The 11,088-nt window shown below is 49.6% G+C and overlaps 1 non-coding gene across 1 annotated transcript; it reads left to right on the forward strand.

Moving 5' to 3' along the window:
• Positions 1 to 309: 309 nt before the first annotated feature.
• On the forward strand, positions 310 to 443 carry LOC119876030. Its single transcript, XR_005354908.1, has one exon. It is a non-coding gene; the product is annotated as a U4 spliceosomal RNA (small nuclear RNA).
• Positions 444 to 11,088: the final 10,645 nt, after the last annotated feature.

Consider the following 11,088-nt stretch of genomic DNA (forward strand, 5'->3'; position numbering starts at 1 on the left):
CCTCGGCACACCTGAACAGACCAAGAGGGCTTCCTGAAGGAAGTGACGTTGAGGCAAGACTTTGAAGGCTGCATAGGGGTTTGTGTGACATGGGTACCCGTATCCGAGGGCTCTGAACCTTGTGGACGAGGGGATTGATGTTGAGGCTAAGCCAGGGAAGACAGCACACACTGGCGGGGCCATCCACCAGCCAGGATGGGAGGCCTGAAGGGTTCCAGGGGAGGGGCCAGGGCATCAGAAGTGGGTGGTAGCTATTTATACTTCCCTAACTGTGGAAGTATTTTCAGGATTTTAACAACAACCTAGTTGAGCTTTGTGCAGTGGCAGTATCGTAGCCAATGAGGTTTATCCGAGACGCGATTATTGCTAATTGAAAACAGCAACCTAGCTGTCCGCTGCCTGTCTGTGGTCCGGGGACGGGTGGGGCTGTGCCACCGCTCGGGGCATCTCACCCCACCCCCGCCGCATCTTGCCTCTACTGACTGACATGGGGGGCCTGGCCCCCATCCTCACCCCGCACCACCCAGCAGCCCAGCCAAGGCACCCGTCCCAGGCGGCTGAGCTCCAATCTGGCAGGAGGAGAAGATGCCACTGAAGAAGAGGAGGCATGCAGGAGCCCCTTGCCTGTCCAGCCCTGCAGGTGGCTTTGCTGCCCCTTCAGACAGACAGAACCTCTGGCTTCCAGGTGTCCCCTTTCCTCCACCCAAATGTATAGGGAACGGATGTGTGGAGGATGGAGGCGGCCCTCCTGGTATCCAGTCACCTGGGCGCATCTCCCAGAACATCCCCTTGGGCTTAGGGAACTCCAAACTTCCCTCTTGCAGAACCTGTTTTTGGTTCCTCATTCCGTGATACGTGCTCAAAACCCAGGTTCTAAAGTCCTGGGTGCACTATGTGTTGAGCTGCTCAGTTTCCCTCATCTGGAACAATGGGGACTTCATGAATGAGGAAATTGAGGCCCAGTTTAGTGATACCACTTGCCCAAAGTCACACAGCTGGGAGAGTGGCACCAGGCTTCCAATCCCAGGCGTAGGACTCCAGAGCCCAACTAACCGAACTACACTGTAGGGCTCTTGTAAACCATAGTGGTGATGGCTGTACTTTAGTGTCGTGTGTGACTATTTCATACTAAAGTGTTAGTGACTGCTCATGCTCCTGAGATAACCTATCTAAAGGGCCATACAACTTGACTGAGAACAAGACTACAGCCAAAACATTGGGAAGGAGCATAACAGTGGATAAGAGCATGGACTCGGGTCCTTGCCCGGATTCAAATGCCATCTGTCCCCCTTCCTCGTTGTGTGAACTTGAATAAGTCACTAAACCTTTCTGTGCTTCAGTTTCCAACATCTGTGAAATTCAACTGTGAATTAGAACAGTACCTACCCTAGCACTGTTGCGAGATTTAAATATACAGATCATAGACTAGTGCCAGGCATGTGATAAGCATCGCTATCCATCTTACCATTGTAGGGATTTGCCAGGAGTTGCTGGACCATTGGCTCCTACAAGCCTATCGTCCCTGGCCAGCAAACTTGTGCCTTGGGAACACTGATTTTCAGGCCCTCTGATGTGGGCAAAGCCCCGGAGGACACAGTGTACCCGACTTGCCCACCCTTGCATTGCTGCACCCCCCCCACCACTTTCCCAGTCACCAGGCCCCCTGCCTCCCAGGGTTGGTGCTGTTCCCCACTCGGCTACCACAGGACATCTCTCCTTCCACTCACCTTTGTCTCCACCCAACCCATTCCCTCTTTCTCCTTCCTCCAATTCATCATTTTAAAAAAATCAGTTTCTTGGTATTGTTCTAGGATTTTTCTTTTTTCTTTTATTTCAGAGAGAGAGAGAGCTCAAGCAGGGAGTGTGGCAGAGGCAGAGGGAGAAGCAGGCACCCCTGTTCTAGGATTTCCCGATGCACATACAAACAAGTGGGAACCTCGATTCTATTGCCCCCAACCCCTGTTTCTTAAGGTGAACATTATATTATGACACTGCCCTAACTTTGCTCTTTTCCCCCCCCCCCTAACTTTGCTCTTTTTCACGTAAGGACCTGTCTTGGAGATCTTTCATATCCACAACCCCTCCGTGGACTTACCAGGCCGTAGAACAAAAGCCAAAATCCTCCCCTACACACCCCTCCCTGTCACCTGCCACCGCTCTGCATTACTCCGTTTCCCTTCTGTCTTCCGTCTGGACGTCTCCGGACCTCTCCTTCCCATCCTCACTCCCTCCAGGACTACAGACCCACCTCCTCTGCCCAGAGTACTCTTCTCCCAGCGTCCCTCATCATCCTTTAATATAGTCTCGGAGAAGTATCTGGGAGCCCCTTGCGTAAGGAGCCACTGGGTCACTATCCTGTCACCCTGATTTAGTTTCTCCGTAGAATTTCTTACAATCTGACATCATCTTTTTAAAAATGATTTATTTATTTATGAGGGGAGGAGAGGCAGGGGGAGAGAGAGTGTCTTAAGCTGATTGGTGCTGAGTGCAGATCCCAAGGGGGATTCATCCCAGACCCCAAGATCACCACCTGGGCCAGAGAGTCGGACCCCCAACGGACTGTGCAGCCCGGGCGCCCCAACACTGATATAATTTTAGTTATTTTATTGTCTATCTACACTCCCGGACTTTCAGATATTAGCTCCTTGCCTGCCTTGAGCATGGCTATCCTAACATCTGGAACAGGGGCGGGCAGCTGTAGGTACTTGCCCCAAGCAGTGCCCCCTGGTAGCCACGTTCTCTCCACTCAGCAGCAGGTCTCCTCGCAGCTAAGTGAGGCCTCAGCGCCCCCTCGTGGCTCTATGAGTCGGTTTATAATCTGCACCCCAGGGGTTTGGTGACCCCAGTGGCCGGGGACTGTCAGCTGGATTTTAAGTAAGAGCAGATTCCAGCAGCTGCTGTAAAGCACGCACCCAGCCCTGATCAACATTAGGGCCTTCGGGGCAGCCCTAGTGGCTCAGTGGTCTAGCGCCGCCTGCAGCCCAGGGTGTGATCCTGGAGACCCGGGATCGAGTCCCACGTTGGGCTCCCTGCACGGAACCTGCTTCTCCCTCTGCCTGGGTCTCTGCCTCTCTCTCTCTCTCTCTCATGAATAAATAAATAAAATCTTAAAAAAAAAAAAAACAAAACATTAGGGCCTTCGCTAATTAGAATGATAGCTACTAGAAATGAGCTCTCACTGATGATATGACTGGTATTCACCACTGAGGCAGGACGGCTCTTGGCGGAGATGATCATGGTTGACATAAGATCAACCTACGAAAACCAGTATCGTTTCAGCAATAGTGTAAATACCAATTGTTAGGGGTGCCTCACTGGCTTAGTTTGGAAGATCATGTGACTCTTGATCTCAGGGAGTTCGAGCCCCACGTTGGGCATAGAGATTACTTTTAAAAAATTAAAATAGGTCAGCCTGGGTGGCTCAGGGGTTTAGCCCTGCCTTTGCCCAGGGCGTGATCTTGGGGGGCCCAGGATGGAGTCCCACATCGGGCTCCCTGCATGGAGCCTGCTTCTCCTTCTGCCTGTGTCTCTGCTCTGTCTCTGTCTCTCATGAATAAGTAAATAAAATCTTTTTTAAAAAAATTAAATAAGGGACGCCTGGGTGGCTCAGTCAGTTAAGCTTGTGCCTTCGGCTCAGGTCATGATCCCAGGTCCTAGGAGCAAGCCCAGCGGTTGGGCTTCCTGCCTGCTTCTCTCTCTCCCTCTGCCTGCTGCTCCCTCTGCTTGTGCTCTTGTCCTCTGTCAAATAAATAAATAAAATCTTAAACAGTAAAACATACAGAAGGTAATCTGAAAAAAAATGAAACCATCCATGTCCTTGGATAGGGTATCGATATTATCTACATGTCAGTTCTCTTGAAATTAGCCAATAAATTTAAAGCTATCTTAATCAAAATTCCAGGTTTTTTTTGAGGTACTTGATAAACCAATTCTAAAATTTCTGTGGAGGAATAAAGGTATACAAATATCTAAGTCACCATTAAAAAGGAAGGGGGGAGTCTTGCTTTATCAAATATTGAGACAAACTGCAAAGCCATAGTTATAAAAATAGTGTGTTGCAAGAACAGATGAATACACCAAAGGAACAGAACAGACTCGCAGGCAGAGCCAGGCATGTATAGGGACATAAAATGAGAGAGGTGGCACTGCCATTGGTGGGGGAAGGATGGGTTGTTCTTTGTGGCTTTCGGAAAAGTGGCTCAGTATATGGAGAGAAAAAAGATGATCCTTACCTCACCCCCCCCCCCCCCAGATAGACTCCAAGGGTGCCTGGGCAGCTCAGTTGGTTGTCTGCCTTGGGCTCGGGTCACAATCCCAGAGTCCAGGGATCGAGCCTGGCGCTGGGCTCCCTGCTTGGTGGGCAGCCTGCTTTTCTCTCTCCTCCCTGCTCATCCTTTCTCGCTACCTCTGTCTCTCTCTCAAATAAATAGGTAGAATCTTAAAAAGGAAAAAAAAAAAAAAAAACAGAAAAAAAGATAGATTCCAGATGAAGTAAAGACCGAAATGTAAAGAATGAAACTATGGAGTTAAAAGGGCGCCGGGCTGGCTCAGTCTGTGGAGTGTGCGACTCTTGATCTTAGGTTGTGAGTTTGAGCCCCAGGTTGGAAGAGATTACTTGCGGAAAAAGAAAGAAAGAAAGAAAGAAAGAAAGAAAGAAAGAAAGAAAAGAAAGAAGAAAGAAAGAAAGAAAGAAAGAAAGAAAAGAAAGAAAGAAAGAAAGAAAGAAAGAAAGAAAGAAAGAAAGAAAGAAAGAAAGAAGAAAGAAAGAAAGAAAGAAAGAAAGAAAGAAAGAAAGAAAGAAAGAAAGAAATCCATTTCCTAACAGTTCTACGGGTTGGGAAGTCTGAGATCAGCATGGTTGGGTCCGGGCGAGGACTCTCTCCCTAGCTCACAGATGGCTGTCTTCCTGCTGTGTCCTCACAGGGAAAAAAAGCAAACTCTCTGGTATCTCTTCCTTCGACAACAGTAGTTCTATCAAGCCTCATCTAATTCCAGTTACCTCCCAAAGCCCTATTTCCAAGCACCACCACCCTGGGGCTTAGGGCTTCAACATTTGAATTTTGGGTGAAGGGGATGCAACCATTCAGTTCATAACAGTGACTTTTAAAGATTTTATTTATTTGAGGGAGAGTGATGGAGAGAGAGCACAAGTGGGGTGAAGGGCAGAGGGAGAAGCAGACTCCCAGTGAGCAGGGAGCCCAACAGCTCCATCCTGGGGTTCCGGGATCAGGGCCTGAGCCACCCAGGTGCCCCCATAACACTGACTTCTGAGGCTAGGTCAGAAAGGGCTTCAGCTGGGTTCTCTGGATATGCTTGTTCCTGGAAGCCAGCTGTCATGTTGTGAGGAACCACACAGAGACATGGAAGGGTTTTGTGTTCTAGACAGCCAGAATCAAAGGCCAGACACGTGTGTGAAGAAGCCTGGCGAGAGAGGACCCCAGCCCTAGATGCCATCTGGGTGCAATGGGAGACCCTAAGTGAGAGGCACTCAGCTGATGGAAGAATTTCTTTTTTTTTAAAGAGATTTTATTTATTTATTCATGAGAGACACAGAGAGAGGGAGAGAGAGGCAGAAACACAGGCAGAGGGAGAAGCAGGCTCCAAGCAGGGAGCCTGACGTGGGACTCTGTCCCGGGACTCCAAGATCATGCCCTGAGCCAAAAGCAGAGCTCAACTGATGAGTCACCCAGGTGCCCCCCTTACACGGATCTTGATGAGCACCCAGTAAGGTACAGAATTGTCGAATCACTAGATTGTACTCCCGAAATTACTATAACACTGTATGTTCACTATACTGGAATTAAAATTAAAAACTTAACTGGGGGGCCTGGGTGGCTCAGTCGGTTAAGTGTGTGACTTTGTGACTTCAGCTCAGGTAGTGATCTTAGTGGGATTGAGCCCCTAGTCAGGCTCCGCACACAGTGGGGAATCCTTTATCCCTCTCCCTGCCTCCCTGCTCATGCTCTCTCTCTCAAATAAATAAAATATATTTTAAGACCCTTAATTCAAAAAAGGGATTAAGAATACACTTATCTAGGGACTGGGTGGCTCAGTGGTTGAGCATCTGCTTTTGGCTCAGGGCATGATCCTGGGGTCCTGGGATCGAGTCCCGCATTGGGACTCTGCTTCTCCCTCTGCCTATGTCTCTGCCTCTCTCTGTGTGTCTCTTAAAAAAATAAGAGTACACTTATCTAAATAAGTACTGAGAAAGGTATAGAATTGTTGAATCATTGTATTGTATATACTTGAAACTAATATAACACTGTATGTTAATTATACTTGAGTTTTTTTTAAAAGGTCACACCAAAACCAAAACCAAACAAAAACATTTCTGGTAGGAAAATCTGCAAGGAATGATCAATAACAATCTGAAAGAAGAAAATTAAAACAATGAGAGGGTTGCCAGGCTGGCTCAGTTGGTAGAGTGGTGTGAATTTGAGCCCCACGTTGGGGTAGAGATTACTTAAAAATAAAAATCTTAAAAAAATAAAACAACAGAGACATCAGTTAACACCTATTGATTAGGCAAAAATTAGAAAGCTGGGTGATACCAAGTGCTGGCAGGAGTAGCAGTGGCACTGACCAACAGAACAGACCAGCAAGCAGGCATGTAGTATGTGCTAATGCATGGTGAGTGAACTGGATAAACTGGCTAGCCTAGGGCTGGGGAACAGGGCCCCCTATGCACTGCAGGTGGGAGTGGATTGTGGCCCAGGCTTCTGGAAACTAACCCATTTATTCAGTCACAAATATTTCTTTGCTTCTTATTTCTCTCTCTCTTTTTTTATTTTTATTTTTTAAAAGATTTTTATTTATTTATTCATGAGTGACAGAGAGAGAGAGAGAGAGAGAGAGAGGCAGAGACATAGGCAGAGGTAGAAGCAGGCTCCATGCATGAAGGCGGCACTAAACCACTGAGCCACCCGGGCTGCCCTCTCTCTCTCTTTTTTAAAGACTTTACTTAATTGACAGAGAGCACACAAGCAGGGGGAGCAGGAGAGGGAGAAGCAGACTCCCTGCTGAGCAGGGAACCTAATGCAGGGCTCCATCCCAGGATCCTGGGATCATGACCTGAGCCGAAGCCAGTTGCTTAACCATCTGAGCCACCCAGGTGCCCCAAGATTCTTATTTATTTATTTATTTATTTATTCATTCATTCATTCACTCATTCATTTATTTTTTAAAAAAGACTTTATTTATTCATGACAGACACACACACACAGAGAGAGAGAGAGGCAGAGACACAGGTTCCATGCAGGGAGCCCAATGAGGGACTCAATCCTGGGACTCCAGGATCACACCCTGGGCTGAAGGCAGGAGCTAAACCGCTGAGCCACCCAGGGATCCCCTCATTTTTATTTATTTATTTTTTGTTTTTTTAAAGATTTTATTTATTTCTTCATGATATACACACACACACAGAGAGAGAGAGAGAGAGAGAGAGAGGCAGAGACACAGGCAGAGGGAGAAGCAGGCGCCATGCAGGGAGCCCGACGTGGGACTCGATTCCGGGACCCCAGGATCATACCCTGGACTGAAGGCGGCGCTAAACCTCTGAGCCACCCAGGCTTCCCAAGATTTTTATTTTTTTTATTTTTTATTTTTTTTATTTTTATTTATTTTATTTTTTTTAAGATTTTTATTTTTAAGTAATCTCTGCGTCCAAAGTGGGCTCGAACTCATGACCCCAAGGTCAAGAGTCCCATGCTCTACTGACTGAGCCAGCCAGGCACCCCAAGAAATATGGGAAAAATTAAACAATTCAAAAAAATTAAACATAGCAAAGAGAGGGCAGCTCAGGTGGCTTGACATCCATCCCTTCAACTGCATTTCATTTCTTCTTTCTGTGTGACAGGTGTGATGCAGTGATGTAGAGGCCATGAAAAGCTCAGTCCAGGTCCTTACACATAGGAAGAACTAAAGCCATGGGACTGCATGTATCACCGCTCTTATTATTGATTTATTTAATGATTTTAGTGATTTAAAGATTTTAGTTATTTATTTGACAGAGAGTGAGGGAGAGCACAAACAAGGGGAGCAGCAGGCAGAGGCAGAGGGCGAGGGAGGAGCAGGGTCCCCCCTCTGCACTAAGTAGGGAGCCCAACTTGGGGCTCGATCGATCCCAGAACCCTGCGATCATGACCCCAAGCCAAAGGCAGATGCTTAACCGACGGAGTCACCCAGGCACCTCTTTTGTTTTTTTTATTATTTTAATTTATTTATTTGAGAGAGGGAGAGAGAGAGAGCTTGAGCAGGGGAAGGGCCAGAGGGAGTGGGAAACACAGGCTCCCCATTGAGCAAGGAGCCGGATGTGGGATTTGATCCCATGATCCGAGCTGAAGGCAGGCGCTTAACCCACTGAGCTACCCAGGTACCCCTGTTGTTATTATTGTTAATTATCATTGTTGTTGCCCTGGTATTGAACGACCCCCAACCTCACCTTGTCTTCATTATCCCCACCTGGTCAGGAGACTTCTGAAGGTCATGTCTGAACATCCCAAGGGAGACTTAGGGGAGGGCTGTACCCTCTGAAGATTAGTGGGGAAGACAGGGATGTGGCCCAGACGAAGCCGTCAAGGGGCTGGATCAGGGTCTCCTAGCGATTCCACAGGAGATTTGGGGGTCGAGTGTCAGACACCAGTGACCAGGTGCTGGGCAGGGCCTGAGGCCCAGGGTGGGTGGACCAGAGTCTACTAGTGTCCCTACTGCCAGCAGGGTACTGTCCCAGGGCTGAGGATTCAGAACAGCCAGTGTGGACAAAGACTGGGGCCGCAGTGCCCTCTGGTGGCCAGATCCGGGCTCCAGGGTTGGGAGAAGTGACCAAAGCCTGGGACTTCAGGATCGGTTGGTTCCCAACACGTGGAATATCAAGCATCAGGGCCCCCAGACGTGAGAACAGACAGCTGCCCTATGTGCGGAGCGGGCAAGGGGTCAGGGCTCCAAAGGATTCCCCTGGAGTCTCCTCCATAAAGCCCCTCCCTGACCCACAGCCTGGGTCCCGCAGCTCCTGTGCCTGCCTATCCCAGCCCTGACCCCTCTGCTTGGGCTTCCGCCACTCTTGGCTGTCATCATGTGGGGACGGGTCTGTCATCCCGCTGGACTGTGAGCTTGCGAGCCCGGCCAGAGCCAGCACTGCTCACATGCACATGCCCGCACACGGCTGGGGACCGAAATACTCTGGAAAGGACTGACTGTGCCTGTTAGCCTTTCCCTTTGCCTTTAGCTCTAGACCCTCTCTGGGGAGGTTTCCTTAATACAGCACCCCCTTCAGGTTGTCCAAGGGTGGAGGGCACAGTCCCAAGCCCACCTTGTTCTCTGTCCCTGTGGGCTGCGTGCCTCAGAGCTAGACCGTGGGGAGAGACATGGAGCATAATGTCTAGTTGATCCACTTATTTATTCATCAAATAATTATCGAGCACCTACTATTTGTCAGGCCCTGTTCTAGGCACTGGGAACGTAGCAGTGGACAGGTCATCAATCCCTGCCCTCACACAGCTGATATTCTAGTGGGTGGAGACAGCCAATAAGTCAAGTAACTGCATAGATCTATTACATGATGACAGACTATGATAAGAAAAAGCATTCAAGAGGACAGAGTTATGGGGGATGCTATTTTAGCTGAGGTTGCATCTGAGGAGGTGACATTTAATCAAAAACCTGAATAGAGTGAGGGATGGGGAGCCATGTGGCTGTCTGGGGGAGGAACATTCTAAGCAGTGAGAACAGTAAGTGCAAAGGTCCTGTGGCTGATACGGGACTGAAATGTTCCAGGAACAGGGAGGAGGCCAGGCGGCTGGAGCAAAGTCAGCCAAGGGAAGAAAAGAGGGAAATGGGGTCAGAAATCTGGGGATCAAAAAAAAAAAAAAAAGAAATCTGGGGATCAAGTAGGGCCTTGAGGGCAGAGTGGGGACTTTGCATTTTATTCTAATTGTGAAAGAAGCCCCTGAAGGGTTTTGAGCCAGAGAGCATTGTGATGCCATATGTTTTAGATAGCCCACTCTGGCTGCCAGGGCGAGAACAGACCTGGAGCTGTCCAGGCAGGAGACAACGGAGGCTGGCGCCAGGTGGAGGCTGTGCGGGTGGATCCTGGATCTGTTTTGTGAATGTAGAGATAACAGGATTTGCTGATGGGCTTGGTGTGTGTGTGTGTGTATGTGTGTGTGTGTATGTGTGTGTGAGAAAGAAGAGAGCCAATGATTGATTGCACTTAGAACAAAATCTATTTTCTTTGTAATGTCCTACAAGTCTCTACACGATCTGGGTCCTTGCTCTCTCCCCAACCTTGTCTGTCCCCTCACTCACTCGGCTCCAGTCCCACCAGCTTTCTTACTGATCTTTGCACTTGTCAAAAGCTCACTCCCTTTCCCCTCCTGCCGCCTGGCTGGAACTTCTCAGGTCTCAGCTCAAATGTCACCTCCTCAGAGGAGCCACCGTATGGCATTCATAATTCTCTAAGATGATTTTTGTCTATTTATTTTCTCCTTTATCATCTGTCTTTCTCCATGAAAAGGTCAGCTCCTTGAGGGCAGCGACTTTGGTCACCGCTGTAGGCCACGGTGTCTAGAAGAGAGCCTGGCACCCGGCAGGCACTGAATAAGTGAACAAAGGCATTGATTAACCCCTGGGCTTGTTTACACGCCGGCTGACACCGCGGAGACACGCAGACCAGCAAGCATAGACAGGAATACACAACAGATCCTGGGGTCATCCACGTACCCTGGGGAGCCCCGGAGGCCTGCGGCCCTCCTGCTCCCACCCCCGCGGCTCCCGGAGGACGGAGAGCCCGAGCTGGGAATGGAGCACCCTCAGGGAGGAGGAAAGGATGCTCTGGGACGAGCCAGCCCCGCCCTGTATCCTCAGCAGCCAATGGGCGCGCGGTCCTCCCGGCGCCCCCTGGGACGTGTAGTCCGGCCAGGGGCGCCCTCGGGCGCCGCCGCGCGCCCCTAGACTCCACGTCCCGTCGTGCGCCGGGAGGTGCGGGGATTGGCCGAGCCCCGCCCCCGGCCCGCCCCGCTCGGCTCGCGCCGCAGCCCCAAGAATGAATGAAATCGTAGCGCGCTGGGCGGCAGAGCGGGCGGCGCAGGCCGG

This window comes from Canis lupus, chromosome 1, assembly GCF_011100685.1.
Source record: "Canis lupus familiaris isolate Mischka breed German Shepherd chromosome 1, alternate assembly UU_Cfam_GSD_1.0, whole genome shotgun sequence".
NCBI classification, from domain to species: Eukaryota; Metazoa; Chordata; class Mammalia; order Carnivora; family Canidae; genus Canis; species Canis lupus.